The sequence below is a fragment of the Rutilus rutilus genome (assembly GCF_951802725.1).
Source record: "Rutilus rutilus genome assembly, chromosome: 13".
Lineage (NCBI taxonomy): Eukaryota > Metazoa > Chordata > Actinopteri > Cypriniformes > Leuciscidae > Rutilus > Rutilus rutilus.
In genome coordinates, this window is record NC_140218.1 from 29842532 (window position 1) to 29857712 (window position 15181).

Here is a 15181-nt window from a genome sequence, read left to right on the forward strand (position 1 = left end):
ACTCTAGCTAAAGAACTACTGAATTCACCTTTAAAGGGTCATTTATTTTTAATTTGCATACATTTTACAGTACGTTTATGCATTTGGCATAAACACTTTTATCCAAAGCAATTTACATTTTATTCAAGATATAGCATACATTTATCGGTTCAAACATTCCATGAGAATCAAACCCATGACCAACTCCACGCTGTACGGTTATATCGGCTAAATAAGTGAAGTAAAAATTGAATGTAATGAAATGAAAATGTAAATTTGTAATGTTTATATATATATATATACACACTCACCTAAAGGATTATTAGGAACACCATACTAATACTGTGTTTGACCCCCTTTCACCTTCAGAACTGCCTTAATTCTACGTGGCATTGATTCAACAAGGTGCTGAAAGCATTCTTTAGAAATGTTGGCCCATATTGATAGGATAGCATCTTGCAGCTGATGGAGATTTGTGGGATGCACATCCAGGGCACGAAGCTCCCGTTCCACCACATCCCAAAGATGCTCTATTGGGTTGAGATCTGGTGACTGTGGGGGCCATTTTAGTACAGTGAACTCATTGTCATGTTCAAGAAACCAATTTGAAATGATTCGAGCTTTGTGACATGGTGCATTATCCTGCTGGAAGTAGCCATCAGAGGATGGGTACATGGTGGTCATAAAGGGATGGACATGGTCAGAAACAATGCTCAGGTAGGCCGTGGCATTTAAACGACGCCCAATTGGCACTAAGGGGCCTAAAGTGTGCCAAGAAAACATCCCCCACACCATTACACCACCACTACCAGCCTGCACAGTGGTAACAAGGCATGCTGGATCCATGTTCTCATTCTGTTTATGAAGCCAGAACCCTATGAAGCCAGAACCCTGTTTACGCCAAATTCTAACTCTACCATCTGAATTTCTCAACAGAAATCGAGACTCATCAGACCAGGCAACATTTTTCCAGTCTTCAACTGTCCAATTTTGGTGAGCTCGTGCAAATTGTAGCCTCTTTTTCCTATTTGTAGTGGAGATGAGAGGTACCCGGTGGGGTCTTCTGCTGTTGTAGCCCATCCGCCTCAAGGTTGTGCGTGTTGTGGCTTCACAAATGCTTTGCTGCATACCTCGGTTGTAACGAGTGGTTATTTCAGTCAAAGTTGCTCTTCTATCAGCTTGAATCAGTCGGCCCATTCTCCTCTGACCTCTAGCATCAACAAGGCATTTTCGTCCACAGGACTGCCGCATACTGGATGTTTTTCCCTTTTCACACCATTTTTTTGTAAACCCTAGAAATGGTTGTGCGTGAAAATCCCAGTAACTGAGCAGATTGTGAAATACTCAGACCGGCCCGTCTGGCACCAACAACCATGCCACGCTCAAAATTGCTTAAATCACCTTTCTTTCCCATTCTGACATTCAGTTTGGAGTTCAGGAGATTGTCTTGACCAGGACCACACCCCTAAATGCATTGAAGCAACTGCCATGTGATTGGTTGAATAGATAATTGCATTAATGAGAAATTGAACAGGTGTTCCTAATAATCCTTTAGGTGAGTGTATATATATATATATATATATATATATAATTTATTTTTTATTTATTGTTTTAAGTTTTGTCATCTAATCAGCTAAAGAAATGAAGTCCAACAGTCCCGTGGTACAGAATTACAGTTAGTAATAGGGTTTGGTTTAAGGTTAGTTGCAAGTAATTATGCATAATTTACTGTTATTACTATAGTAAGTATATGTAACGTGTAACAAGGACACTGTAAAATAAAATGTTACCAAATTGTCTTATGAATTGTCTTATGTTTAATTTAAGGTAAAAGGTTTCCTTTTTGCTTTTGCAAGCACTATTTGGAACAACCCTTTCTACGTGTATTAATATACAACATTTTAACATTTATTTCTCTTAAAAACCATAATAATTCAGTCACTTCCCTCTGCATGACTTTTAGGATGTGCAAATGCCAGAGTCCTATTACTGTGCTCCACTGCAGGTTCATGTGAGAATTTAAAGCTGGAATTATAAGAAGGAAAAAAAAATTCTGCACATATGAGATAGCCCTGACCTTGAAAAGCTTGTTAGCCCTTTCAACAATCTTTAGTTGGTTCCATTCTTTCTTTCACAGCAAAGGAGGACTGCTTTTAAGATTCTCTCTAGGCACTGCTGTGTTCACTCACTGTGCACTCCTTTACAGTAAACAGCCATTTTATTTATGGCTAAATGAACACATCCATTCAGCCGGATTGGCAGAATCTGAATTATTTGGGATGCACAACATGATGCATCGCCACAGACATGCAGAGGACAGTGTGTACTCTTTGAGAATACTGTCATCGCTTAAATATGAATTGATGGCAGATAAGCTGCGATGCCCTCCTCTGTCTGTAACATCCCCCCATATCACAGAGGAACACAACGTGATAAGCCTAAAGTACAAAGGGAATACAGTAATAGCGAAGCACGAGAGGAGCATGGTAACGCTTAATCATGCTTGCTCTAAGCTCCGCCCCTGACTCCTCCTCTCTGCCTTCCTTTTGGATTAATTATGCAGCTCACTGCAGCATTTTCAGTGGTGCCTGCAGTTTGTCCTGCAACAACTCCATGTTCCTCTCTCTCTTCCTCCTCCTCTTTCCCTCTTTCTCTTCTCTATTCTTACCGCCTCTATTCTTGGAGGTCTAAATTTGATTAAATTCTTCCCCCCTCTCTCTCACTCCCTCCCTTAATTCTCCGCTCTTCTTACAGCACCATGACAAGAAATAAGGGTGCAATTCAAGCTCGTCTGAAAACACACACACAGATAAAGCTTCAGGCACTGACATGCAGGAAGCATCACGAAGGGAAACTACTGCATTCTCTCCGGCTAATGCCTGGACCAGAGCATTTAACCCTTGTGGGCTCAGACCGTAACTGCACTGTCTTATTTCAGCAATTCACAGCAGCTGTTCATCAATAAACCTGGCTGTGAATAATGCAGTTATTCCAAATTGTTGTCCCTGTTAGGTTTGATTATACAAGGTTATAAAGGTTATCTTTATAAGACTGGAATGCCACAAATAATATAGGATAGTCTTTAAGATGGGCATACAAATTTGCGTATTAGAGAAGATGCTGGAGGACTTAAAGGGGACATATCATGAAAATCTGACTTTTTCCATGTTTAAGTGATCGGATTTCGCTCCCCTTCTGACGTAGGAAGGGGATCTTATTATAATATTACTGTCCCTTATCTGCACGAAATCCACCAGTTTTTAATTCTTCGACACCAAAAGCCTCAACATCGTCAGCCCAGCCAAAACAAGCCGGCAGGAAGAGGACTGCAAAATTATCCTCAGCTCGTCCAGCAAACAGAGCCTCGCTGCCTGCACAAGTGTCATCTTCTCCGCGGATTGACTTCTCCACCGACATGAATCATCATCTCTGCAGTTCAAAGCCTCTCTCAAACGGTTAAAGGATTAGAATTAAAAATGCCGAATTTTGAACATTCCTTCACTAACCTCAGTTCAAATTCTGCCACGAACTTTTCAGCCATTCCAAAGTTCCCTCCTCCTCATTTCGGACTAAGTGATCCCCTGAGTGTGCCTTCGACATCAGCTACTCTGCCGGCTCCTTCATACATGGTTCAGTCGCCATTTCAAGTTGTTCCTGCTTCACAGACTTCTTCAAACTTCAATCTCTCCACAGCAGCTCCAGCTCAAGTTTTCGGTAGGTGTTTTATTTCACCCGCCGCCGTAACGGTGTCTCCCCATCTAAGAGCTAACATCGTCCAAGGTAAGGACATTAACTTGGCTACTTTACTGCTCCTTTCGCCTGCAGCTGACAGGAAAATGGTGGACTGTGGCGACGTGGCAGTCCTACTCAAAACTTCCGATCCCCGTTTCCAACGCAATCTTACGTTTGGCGAATTTGTAATTGCTTTTAGCATTTACAGAGACATTTTGTGCCAGGTTTATCCAGAAAGAAGGGAAGAGTTAGATCTCTATCTAGCTATGTTAGCGGACTTCAACCAAAGATACGGGGGCACTTCATTGTATGAATACCACAAGTCATTCTCCGCAAAATCTGCTTCCTTCATTACACTTTATAACTCAACATTAGACTGGTCAGTTATCGACACTGAACTGCTCGTCTGTCATTTCGGCGGCCAAAAAACTTTGGCTTGTGCTATTTGTAGCGCTCATGGTCACACGGCTTCATTTTGCCCTTAAGCATTCGCTAGCCATGCCCGCTGTCCCTGGTGCTGAAAATGTAAGAATCTCCCCAAACAGCAGAGGTCACCCTGTTGCAGAATACAACGGTGTTCCTCTATGTTTTTCCTTTAATGAGTCTGTTTGTTCACATAATTGTAAATTTGCTCACATCTGTAGTGTTTGCAAGGATCAGCATCCGAAATCAGTTTGTCCACGCTGGTACAAACCTGCAACTTTGCCCCAATTCCCAATTCGGAAAAACTTCTGAACAGTCAACCAATTACTCCTATTCATTTCACCCTGATCCGTCATTGTTGTCTATTTAATCACCGGGTTGTCCCAAGGGTTTCGGGTGGGTATCCTTTCACATCTCACCAACTTTTTTGTAAAAAAAAGAAAACAAAAAAGAAAAGAAAAGGTTAATAAAGGATACGTCGTTGGCCCTTTCGCTTCTTCCCCCTTTTCTCCATTTCGCATAAATTCTATAGGTATAGGCGTCGCAACTCTGAAATATTCCAGCAATTCAGTTATTACGTTAACTCAGTTAATTAATACTATTCAGTTAATTAAGTTAGTTGGTCAAGGCGCTTGGTTAGCTAAAGCTGACATAACAGACGCTTTTAAAACCATGCCAATTTATCGAAAAGATGGCCGGTGGCCCTGTATGAAAACTGCTACTTCTGTTTGCTTATTACTCAAAGGCATAGCTAAATCTTCTAGCAATTCCCCAGATAAACGGTTACCTTTTACTTTGTCTTATTGCAAAGACTAATCATCTTCCTATTTATTGTACCTAACAGAGCACCTCTCTCTAACGCATGGTTCAGGACTCATCTAGCTACTGTCCTCTACAGCTGCAGTCTATGTCCCTCCCAGTATACTGGTCACTCCTTCATGATTGGGGCAGCCACTACAGTGGCTGAACGTGGTGTTCTATTTCAGCTATCAAGATCCTGGGCATATGGTCTTCCTCTGCTGTTGAATCTTATATAAGGCCCGAACAGAGAGTCATCAGCAAGCTCTTCAGTAACGATTCAGGTAAATCCCTGTGCAACTACTGGTGGTGGTGTCAAAAAAAAAAAAAAGATGGCCGGTGGCCCTATATGAAAGAAAAAGAAAAGATGCCCGGTGGCCCAGTATAAAAGAAAAGATGGCCGGTGGCCCTGAATGAAAGAAAAAGAAAAGATGCCCGGTGGCCCAGTATGAAAGAAAAGATGGCCGGTGGCCCAATATAAAAGAAAAACAAAAGATGGCCGGTGGCCCAGTATGAAAGAAAAGATGGCCGGTGGCCCAATATAAAAGAAAAACAAAAGATGCCCGGTGGCCCAGTATAAAAGAAAAGATGGCCGGTGGCCCTGAATGAAAGAAAAAGAAAAGATGCCCGGTGGCCCAGTATGAAAGAAAAGATGGCCGGTGGCCCAATATAAAAGAAAAACAAAAGATGGCCGGTGGCCCCGTATGAAAGAAAAACAAAAGATGGCCGGTGGCCCAGTATGAAAGAAAAGATGGCCGGTGGCCCAATATAAAAGAAAAACAAAAGATGGCCGGTGGCCCTATATGAAAGAAAAAGAAAAGATGGCCAGTGGCCCTGTATGAAAGAAAAAGAAAAGATGGCCGGTGGCCCCGTATGAAAGAAAAACAAAAGATGGCCGGTGGCCCAGTATGAAAGAAAAGATGGCCGGTGGCCCAATATAAAAGAAAAACAAAAGATGGCCGGTGGCCCTGTATGAAAGAAAAAGAAAAGATGGCCGGTGGCCCTGTATGAAAGAAAAAGAAAAGATGGCCGGTGGCCCTGTATGAAAGAAAAAGAAAAGATGGCCGGTGACCCAGTATGAAAGAAAAGATGGCCGGTGGCCCTGAATGAAAGAAAAAGAAAAGATGGCCGGTGGCCCAATATAAAAGAAAAACAAAAGATGGGCCGTGACACTGTATGAAAGAAAAAGAAAAGATGGCCGGTGGCCCTGTATGAAAGAAAAAGAAAAGAAAAGATGTCCGGCGGGCCAGTATGAAAGAAAAAGAAAAGATGGCCGGTGGCCCTGTATGAAAGAAAAAGAAAAGAAAAGATGTCCGGCGGGCCAGTATGAAAGAAAAAGAAAAGATGGCCGGTGGCCCTGTATGAAAGAAAAAGAAAAGATGGCCGGTGGCCCTGTATGAAAGAAAAAGAAAAGATGGCCGGTGGCCCTGTATGAAAGAAAAAGAAAAGATGGCCGGTGGCCCTGTATGAAAGAAAAAGAAAAGATGGCCGGTGGCCCTATATGAAAGAAAAGATGTCCGGCGGGCCAGTATGAAAGAAAAAGAAAAGATGGCCGGTGGCCCAGTATGAAAGAAAAGATGTCCGGCGGCCCAGTATGAAAGAAAAACAAAAGATGGGCGGCGGCCCTGTATGAAAGAAAAAGAAAAGATGGCCGGTGGCCCAGTATGAAAGAAAAGATGTCCGGCGGGCCAGTATGAAAGAAAAAGAAAAGATGGCCGGTGGCCCAGTATGAAAGAAAAGATGTCCGGCGGCCCAGTATGAAAGAAAAAGAAAAGATGGCCGGTGGCCCAGTATGAAAGAAAAGATGTCCGGCGGCCCAGTATGAAAGAAAAGAAAAGATGGCCGCCGGCCCAGTATGAAAGAAAAACAAAAGATGGCCGGTGGCCCAGTATGAAAGAAAAGATGTCCGCCGGCCCAGTATGAAAGAAAAACAAAAGATGGCCAGTGGCCCAGTATGAAAGAAAAGATGTCCGGCGGCCCAGTATGAAAGAAAAACAAAAGATGGCCAGTGGCCCAGTATGAAAGAAAAGATGTCCGGCGGCCCAGTATGAAAGAAAAACAAAAGATGGCCAGTGGCCCAGTATGAAAGAAAAGATGGCCGGTGTGGTCTCGCAAGTAAGAAAAAATGTCTGATTGTGGTCTTATAATAAGTTAATAATAAAGAAAAATAAAATAAATAAAAAACGAAACAAATTTTTTTTTTCCGGCACTATACTTTTCTTTACCATTCTTTGGGGGTGGACGGGCCCCGTCCCGGAGGAATTATCCTCCACCTATTTTTGGGGGTCAGCTGCGCCCCTGCCTTCGTCTTCAGGCAGGAAATGCAGTGTCCGTACCCTAGGAGAGCGAGCTACGCCAAAGAACTTTATATCATAATTTTGCTTGCTGAGCTGTTAATAAATGTATACTTGTTACGGTATTTATTCTCCCGAGTCTTTCTGGTAGAACATATATACAGGTATCTATGATGGTGACTGATGATTGCACAGCTGAATGTAATTAGTGTCCATGACAACAGATGAGTGACGAAGGCAGGTGGATGCAAAACATAAATGTGACACTCCATAAGGAGCTCCGCTACTGGTTATTTCTGAGATTGTGGATGAATGAGATTTGCGTGTTTTGTTATTGCCGGAGCATCCGAAGCTTGTGTAAACGATCAGACATCTTCTGAACGGGGGCGGGGAGCAATAGCTCATTTGCATTTAAAGGGACACACACACAAAAACGGCATGTTTTTGCTCACACCCAAAAAGAGGCGAATTTGACAAGCTATAATAAATTATCTGGGGGGTATTTTGAGCTGAAATCTCACAGATACATTCTGTGGACACCATAGATTTATATAACATCTTGTGAAAAGGGGCATTATACGTCCCCTTTAAATGTACCCTATTATGCTTTTTATCAGATATTACCTTTAATGTAGTGTGTATAGCGGTTTGTGAATGAAAAATCAAACAAATCACAACAGACTGGGCCATCTGACCAATCAGAGCAGAGTAGGCTCAGGGAAATGAGGGGTTTAGAGAGACTTTAAGATTCAAACCTTTTGAGACACCATGAGAATGATACCAAGAAATGATGCTGTAATGTATATTATGAGAAAATTACAGTGTTTTTGACCTTGGAATGGATGTATGTAATGCATGTAAACATATAGTTGTAGACCTTCAAAACAAAACTAGGAATCTTTAAAATAGCATAAAATGGAGGCATTTTAAACACTGATAGTGCTTCTACTCAGGCACTGTCCCAAATAGCGCACTTCACATGGACTTACGGTCTTTTGGACTTACAATTGCCACAGTGTGCGTGTGATCGCGAAGTCCACGAGACCATAGGGTGTCCCATGTGTCATTTTTGGTTTCAGATGGGTGCTCACGAGCGCCCCCCCTTTGCAGTCGATATGCATCCTCAATGCGCACTTTTGATGATCGCTCTCCGCGGCAGACCTGACAGGTGAAGTGCCGTTACATCTGGTCAGAACACACAGTTGTGACAAGGCAGTCTGAGCCAGACTGTTTCATCTTAATACAAATAAATTTGAACAGAGTTCAAAAGGAAAATATGTCGACTGTACACGTTGCTGCCTTTTACAGTTTCACAGACCTTGAGAAACATGGCTTGGCAGTTCTGCAAGTGTTTATTGGAGTTCTCAAATTGATATAATAATATTTTTAACTGTGACTTTAACTGTTTCTGCGCTGACAGGCCTCATGGATCAATATTTTTTTATACATTTTGGTGATATATCAAGCTTTCAACAATACTCCTTTTCCTAATTCATTAAATATGCTAATTAATGAATCGCCTAAATTTAAACTTTCAGCACCAGTGACAAAAAAAAAAAAAAAACAGCTGGAGTTGATACAACATACACTCACCTAAAGGATTATTAGGAACACTATGCCAATACTGTGTTTGACCCCCTTTCGCCTTCAGAACTGCCTTAATTCTACGTGGCATTGATTCAACAAGGTGCTGAAAGCATTCTTTAGAAATGTTGGCCCATATTGATAGGATAGCATCTTGCAGTTGATGGAAATTTGTGGGATGCACATCCAGGGCACGAAGCTCCCGTTCCACCACATCCCAAAGATGCTCTATTGGGTTGAGATCTGGTGACTGTGGGGGCCATTTTAGTACAGTGAACTCATTGTCATGTTCAAGAAACCAATTTGAAATGATTCGAGCTTTGTGACATGGTGCATTATCCTGCTGGAAGTAGCCATCAGAGGATGGGTACATGGTGGTCATAAAGGGATGGACATGGTCAGAAACAATGCTCGGCATTTAAACGATGCCCAATTGGCACTAAGGGGCCTAAAGTGTGCCAAGAAAACATCCCCCACACCATTACACCACCACCACCAGCCTGCGCAGTGGTAACAAGGCATGATGGATCCATGTTCTCATTCTGTTTATGAAGCCAGAACCCTATGAAGCCAGAACCCTGTTTACGCCAAATTCTAACTCTACCACCTGAATGTCTCAACAGAAATCGAGACTCATCAGACCAGGCAACATTTTTCCAGTCTTCAACTGTCCAATTTTGGTGAGCTCGTGCAAATTGTAGCCTCTTTTTCCTATTTATAGTAGAGATGAGTGGTACCCGGTGGGGCCTTCTGCTGTTGTAGCCCATTCGCCTCAAGGTTGTTGTGGCTTCACAAATGCTTTGCTGCATACCTCGGTTGTAACGAGTGGTTATTTCAGTCAAAGTTGCTCTTCTATCAGCTTGAATCAGTCGGCCCATTCTCCTCTGACCTCTAGCATCAACAAGGCATTTTCGCCCACAGGACTGCCGCATACTGGATGTTTTTCCCTTTTCACACCATTCTTTGTAAACCCTAGAAATGGTTGTGCGTGAAAATCCCAGTAACTGAGCAGATTGTGAAATACTCAGACCGGCCCGTCTGGCACCAACAACCATGCCACGCTCAAAATTGCTTAAATCACCTTTCTTTCCCATTCTGACATTCAGTTTGGAGTTCAGGAGATTGTCTTGACCAGGACCACACCCTTAAATGCATTGAAGCAACTGCCATGTGATTGGTTGATTAGATAATTGCATTAATGAGAAATTGAACAGGTGTTCCTAATAATCCTTTAGGTGAGTGTACATTCAGGTAGTATTTTACAAAGTTGGTGAGATAAAAAAAAAAACATATTGCTTCTCAAATGCTACCCGTGCTGGTTTAGAATCTGTTGATCTTTCAAATCCGAAGTGATGCATTAATGTGTCGGATAATCTAATGTAATAGAGATATATTGACATTATATTGTATATTAAAGGTTGCTTTTCCATTTATAGCCCTTTGAAAGCATATTTAAATGAGTTTGTACAGAAGCAATACACTGCTTTTACCTTTACTCTCTGAGTAGGATGGCTGAACAGAGTACCAAGTAAAAAATATTGAAATTTTAACTTAAAACCAAAAATGCACACTGTCCACTCAAGTGGACAAATCTCTTTGAAAAAAGTAAAAAAAAAAAAAAAGTAACATCTTTTTTTTTTCACGCCTTAAGAGCAATACGAATAGTTCGAGGTCACTTTATTTATATAGCACAACACCCACTAGGCTGACCAAAGTGCTTTACAGAACAACCAGATAAATAATAAGAAAATAATACCTGCATAACAACACATAAAAGACAAATAAAAGCAGCAAAGCTAAGAACAACCTTAAAAGTAGCAGAGTAGCAAAACAGTATCAGACTCAAATATAAAATAGTAAAACCAACATAAGAATAGAGATAGAATACATAGAAAAAAAGAAAAAAAAAACCTGAGGCTGTGATAACTCATGCATGAAAGGGTTAATAGTGTATTCAGGACCGGTTTTTGTATTCCCAGGGATTCGAAACCCATGACCTTGGCATTACTTAGTGCCATGCTGTCAAACATGAATGACTTAAAAGCTCTTCAACACAAAAGAATGTGAAAGCATTTGACGGTCATTTAGAGACATAGAACATTTTGACAGTGGACGTCACCTTGTGCGGCCGGACCTCGCTGTGACACCGCATCAGATTGAGTGATGCGCTCAGAGGACAGGAATAGTATTTTGGATGCACCGCGTGGGTGTGGTCAAACGCTTTATGAATACCACATAGAAAACACGAGTATGATACACATTAGAATAAGAGTAATGTTTGGAGTGTGTATGCTGCACTTTCAATGGGGGCTGGGCGCTGCAACATACCGCAGTGCTTGAAGCTTTCAGCACACCCACTCCATCATCTCCTCTCTCGCTCATACTCACCCACAGTGCCCCTCTGTCTTTTATGTTCCTGTACCATTCTCTCTTTCTCCGACACATGCTCCTCCCTCTTTCTTCTGCCCTACATAGACTCTTTCCTCTCCTTTACACTGCTTACACAACACCACTCTCCCGTCCTCATATGCGCACACTTTGAACACATAATACACACACACACACTTCCCCTAATGTAGGAACACGCACAGTCAAGCTTTGCTGTACCAACATTAATCAGCTTGTCAACAAGCCCAGCAGGAAGACCAGTACTCGTTCGAATGAATCGATTGCCCATTGCACAGGGATTAGTTGGGGCAAATTTACCTCAATGTTGTAATCAAAATCTGTAATGAGACCCAACTTCTTGCCTTGTTGACTTCCATTATCATTAGTATTATTTAAAGTATCGTATTTAAGCAGTTTTATTTGCAGTGGTAATGTGTTTCCTATTGGAACAGGAAGTTAGCGCAGGACATTTCAAAGGACATGCCTAGTCTTTTAGGCTACGTGTACATTTGAAAACGGCGTTTTCGTTTCAAAAGGCTCTTCATTCACACTAGCGTTTTCAAGCATTTTCCAAACGTTTTCTAAATTCACCTTACAGCGCATACTTTAACCCTCATAAAAGCTTAATGAGATGAAACAGACATCATTCAGTTCTCATGCTATTCTTCAGACAGTATCATTTTATTTACCATGATTTCCTGCTTGCTATTTGCTAGTCAGAAATACAAAATACTTATAATGAAGGTAATTATGTATGTTGTTTGTTGCATGTATCACAACAGTTCAGAAATTAAATGTCCGGGCGAGCGGCGCTAAAAAGTTACAAATAATGTAGCCTTATGAAATAACGTACCACCTGTCCCACTAATACCTAAACTATAACTGATAGTGTTAGTAAAAGCAAATGTGAGATGAAAACTCACAACTCATAATCATAATTGTGTGAAAAGGAATAAAGATTGTTGGTGTCATATTAACTTCATCTGAATTGTATGTATAGATACTTTTTTGGAGGTTTACAAAAGTGTAAATAGAGTCAGATTTTTCTATGGAGACTGTTGCATATAGATTACCTAGAAACCTAATACACATGGAATAAAAGCCACAAAACTAAAAACCTGGAGGGCCACTATCCTGCAGTGGTCCAAAACACCTGCCTGGAAGTTTCTAGCAATCCTGAAGACCTTGATTTGCTGCTTCAGGTGTGTTTAATTCGGGTTGGCGCTTAACTCAGCAGGACAGTGGTCCTCCGGGAGTCCTGTTTTATAGTAAGACATGGCGCCCTCTACTGGCCGGAAAGCATATAAGCTGATAAAAAGGCATTTAAGGTTTATGGGTGGGTTAAGGTGCAAGGGAAGGGTTAACAGTATAAATATAGATGTTATAAAATGACAGATGTAATTACATGCAGGTAATTATAATAATATAAGAACAATGTAAAAACATGTATGTACATAATAAGTGCATTGTATCAAATTATTGATTTAAATGTTAGACACTAAATATAAAGGACCAAAATAATCTATTAACATTTGATAACTTTTGCTGTTGATGTGTTGATGGTGATATCTTAACTATTGATGTAACTAACACTCTTTTTTACTTTTTTATTTCTCATTATTTTAATAATAAGGGGCTATTTTGTAATTGAATATTACATATTGCGATATTTGTACAAAACCCTAACAATAAAATTGAAGTTGGCTATATTACCTAGATCTTTAAACACTAGGCTACTGCCAGTAAATTAGTAATACAGTCAAAACTAAGCATAGTGTAGTACACCTGGTAGTTATCCATCAAATGAATCACAAAATCGTGACATGTCCCCACCACTTCTTGCTAAGGTCGATATTGTCCCCACCACTTTTGAAACATCTCGCGGCACGAATGTAGGCTACCAACAAATAAATAAAACATCTCCAGTTAACTAGCAGAGCATCCATTTCGTTCGTTTGTTAAATAAGAGGCGATCTATCGCTGAAATGTGTTGTTTTTGAAATCAAGTGATCAAAGTGCTCGTTGCCGCTGCAATCAGTGGCGCGGATACAGTGTTCTCTTGGGGCTCGCGCACATTCACTTGGACGCGCGCTTCAATCCGTATACAACCAACACTGATAAACATAATCGGTTTTGATAAAAAAATAATAATAATAATAATAATAAAATAGAATAAAACCCTATACAAGTGCGAATTAGGACCCAGAACCTCTGACACGCTTGGCAAAAGTTCTGCCACTGGACCATTTAAATACACATTTAAAATAGTCGGATCTGTACGTATTTATTCACAGTGAAAATTCTTGCCACTAACAACATATATTAGACCTCATTAAACGACCAATTAAACCCAATGTAGCCTACTATTTAAATCGATTGCTGGACATCGTAATGCTATTATATACATCTGATTTATGATTTAGCATTGTGTTGGCAACGCCCCCCATCCCACCCACTTTTTAAAACAAAGTTATGCCACAGGGTATAATGTTCTAACGCTGGATTTTGAGGTTACGCAATAGTCCAAACTGCACTGTCCCAAAAACGAATCACCCATGCAGATTTGGTAACATGCCTTAAAATGAAATGATGTTTGAGTATTTTGTACAACCAGTAAATAACTGGATTTTTATGCAGACATCATATTTTAAAATGGCTACTTACCATACGTGCAGATGTGTCCCAAAGAGAAACTTAATGGGACGTCAAGCCAAAAGCCTCAGAAAAGCACTGTATTGTCTGAAATCTCCTCTCTTGAGGTGCCTTTAAATAATATACAGTGGCTTCAGACGTCCGGCGTTATTCACACTAAACTGACTCAGAGTTGAAGATCAGTTGATGCAGAAGAGAACATACATGCAGGATATTTCCTCTGCTCACTCAGCCCTTCAATATTTTACTGCTGTACTTACCAGCAGTGTCTCCTGATTGGCTGAGCTGCTGCACAGTAATGTATGCTCTTGCCTTTAATTGGATGGAGACAATTTATGAGGCCCGTCCAGCCTTATTCCTGTTCACTCTAGTTTGTGCTCTCTCTCTCTCTCTCTCTCTCTCTCTCTCTCTCTCTCTCTCTCTCTCTCTCTCTCTCTCTCTCTCTCTCTCTCTCTCTCTCTCTGTGTGTGTGTTTGTGTGTGCATGCGTGTGTGTGTGAGAGAGAGAGAGAGAGAGATTTTTGATTTTTAGAAAAACTTTACTACACAATAATCATTCACAGAAATTCTACACATTATTTCATCTCAATTCATCAGAAAATAGTAAAGCATTGTTTTCAACTTCACAAAGTACATATCCATAAGTCCAGATCTTTTCAAAATCCAATAAATTTTTCATATGAAAATAAAAAGAAAAATCATGCTTAATTCTCGCTTTTACAAGACCTTTAAACACACTCACTATATTGCATTCATTTCCATATTCAATTTTCTGTTTTCTACTTACATAAATAGACATTTTTGCCTGACCAATAATAAAATTGAGCAAACGCCCCATTTTTCTCTTTGTTTTTGAATCCTTAAAGCCATAAATAAAAACATTTATACTAAATATTTCACCAAAATCATTAAAAATCACTTTCAACAATTCAAACAGAGGCTTCAACCTCTCGCAATGTGCAAAACAATGAAATATTGTTTCCCTCTGTTCACAAAAAGCACAATTTTCTTTTACAAGCGGATTAAGAATAGAAATAAAAGCATTAACGGCAATAATGCCATGCATGATTCTCCATTGCAAGTCTCCAACAAACTTTGTCAATGGTGGCTTGTATAACGTACCCCACATTGGCTTAAAACTAGAATCCACACTTAAGTGACATCGCCAAGGATTGTCAGAACGATGCATCAATTGTTCTTTATTCAACACTTTTACACACATTTTATAAAAACTCTTTCCACCAATAAACATGATATTTCGGTCCTTCCAACCTTTTGACATTGTTAAAGGACAATTAGTATCTGTATCTGGCAAGTCTGGAGAGAACCTCA

The 15181-nt window shown here is 40.5% G+C and overlaps 1 protein-coding gene across 2 annotated transcripts in view; it reads right to left on the reverse strand.

Annotated features, from left to right (window-relative positions):
- syt2a (synaptotagmin IIa) overlaps positions 1-14224 on the reverse strand; it is a 102243-nt gene extending 88019 nt beyond the window's left edge. For both annotated transcript variants that reach the window (XM_084428964.1, XM_084428962.1), the window contains exon 1: positions 13863-14224. The gene's annotated coding sequence lies outside the window, so the exon portion shown is untranslated. The remainder of the gene's footprint in view (positions 1-13862) is intronic.
- Positions 14225-15181: the final 957 nt, after the last annotated feature.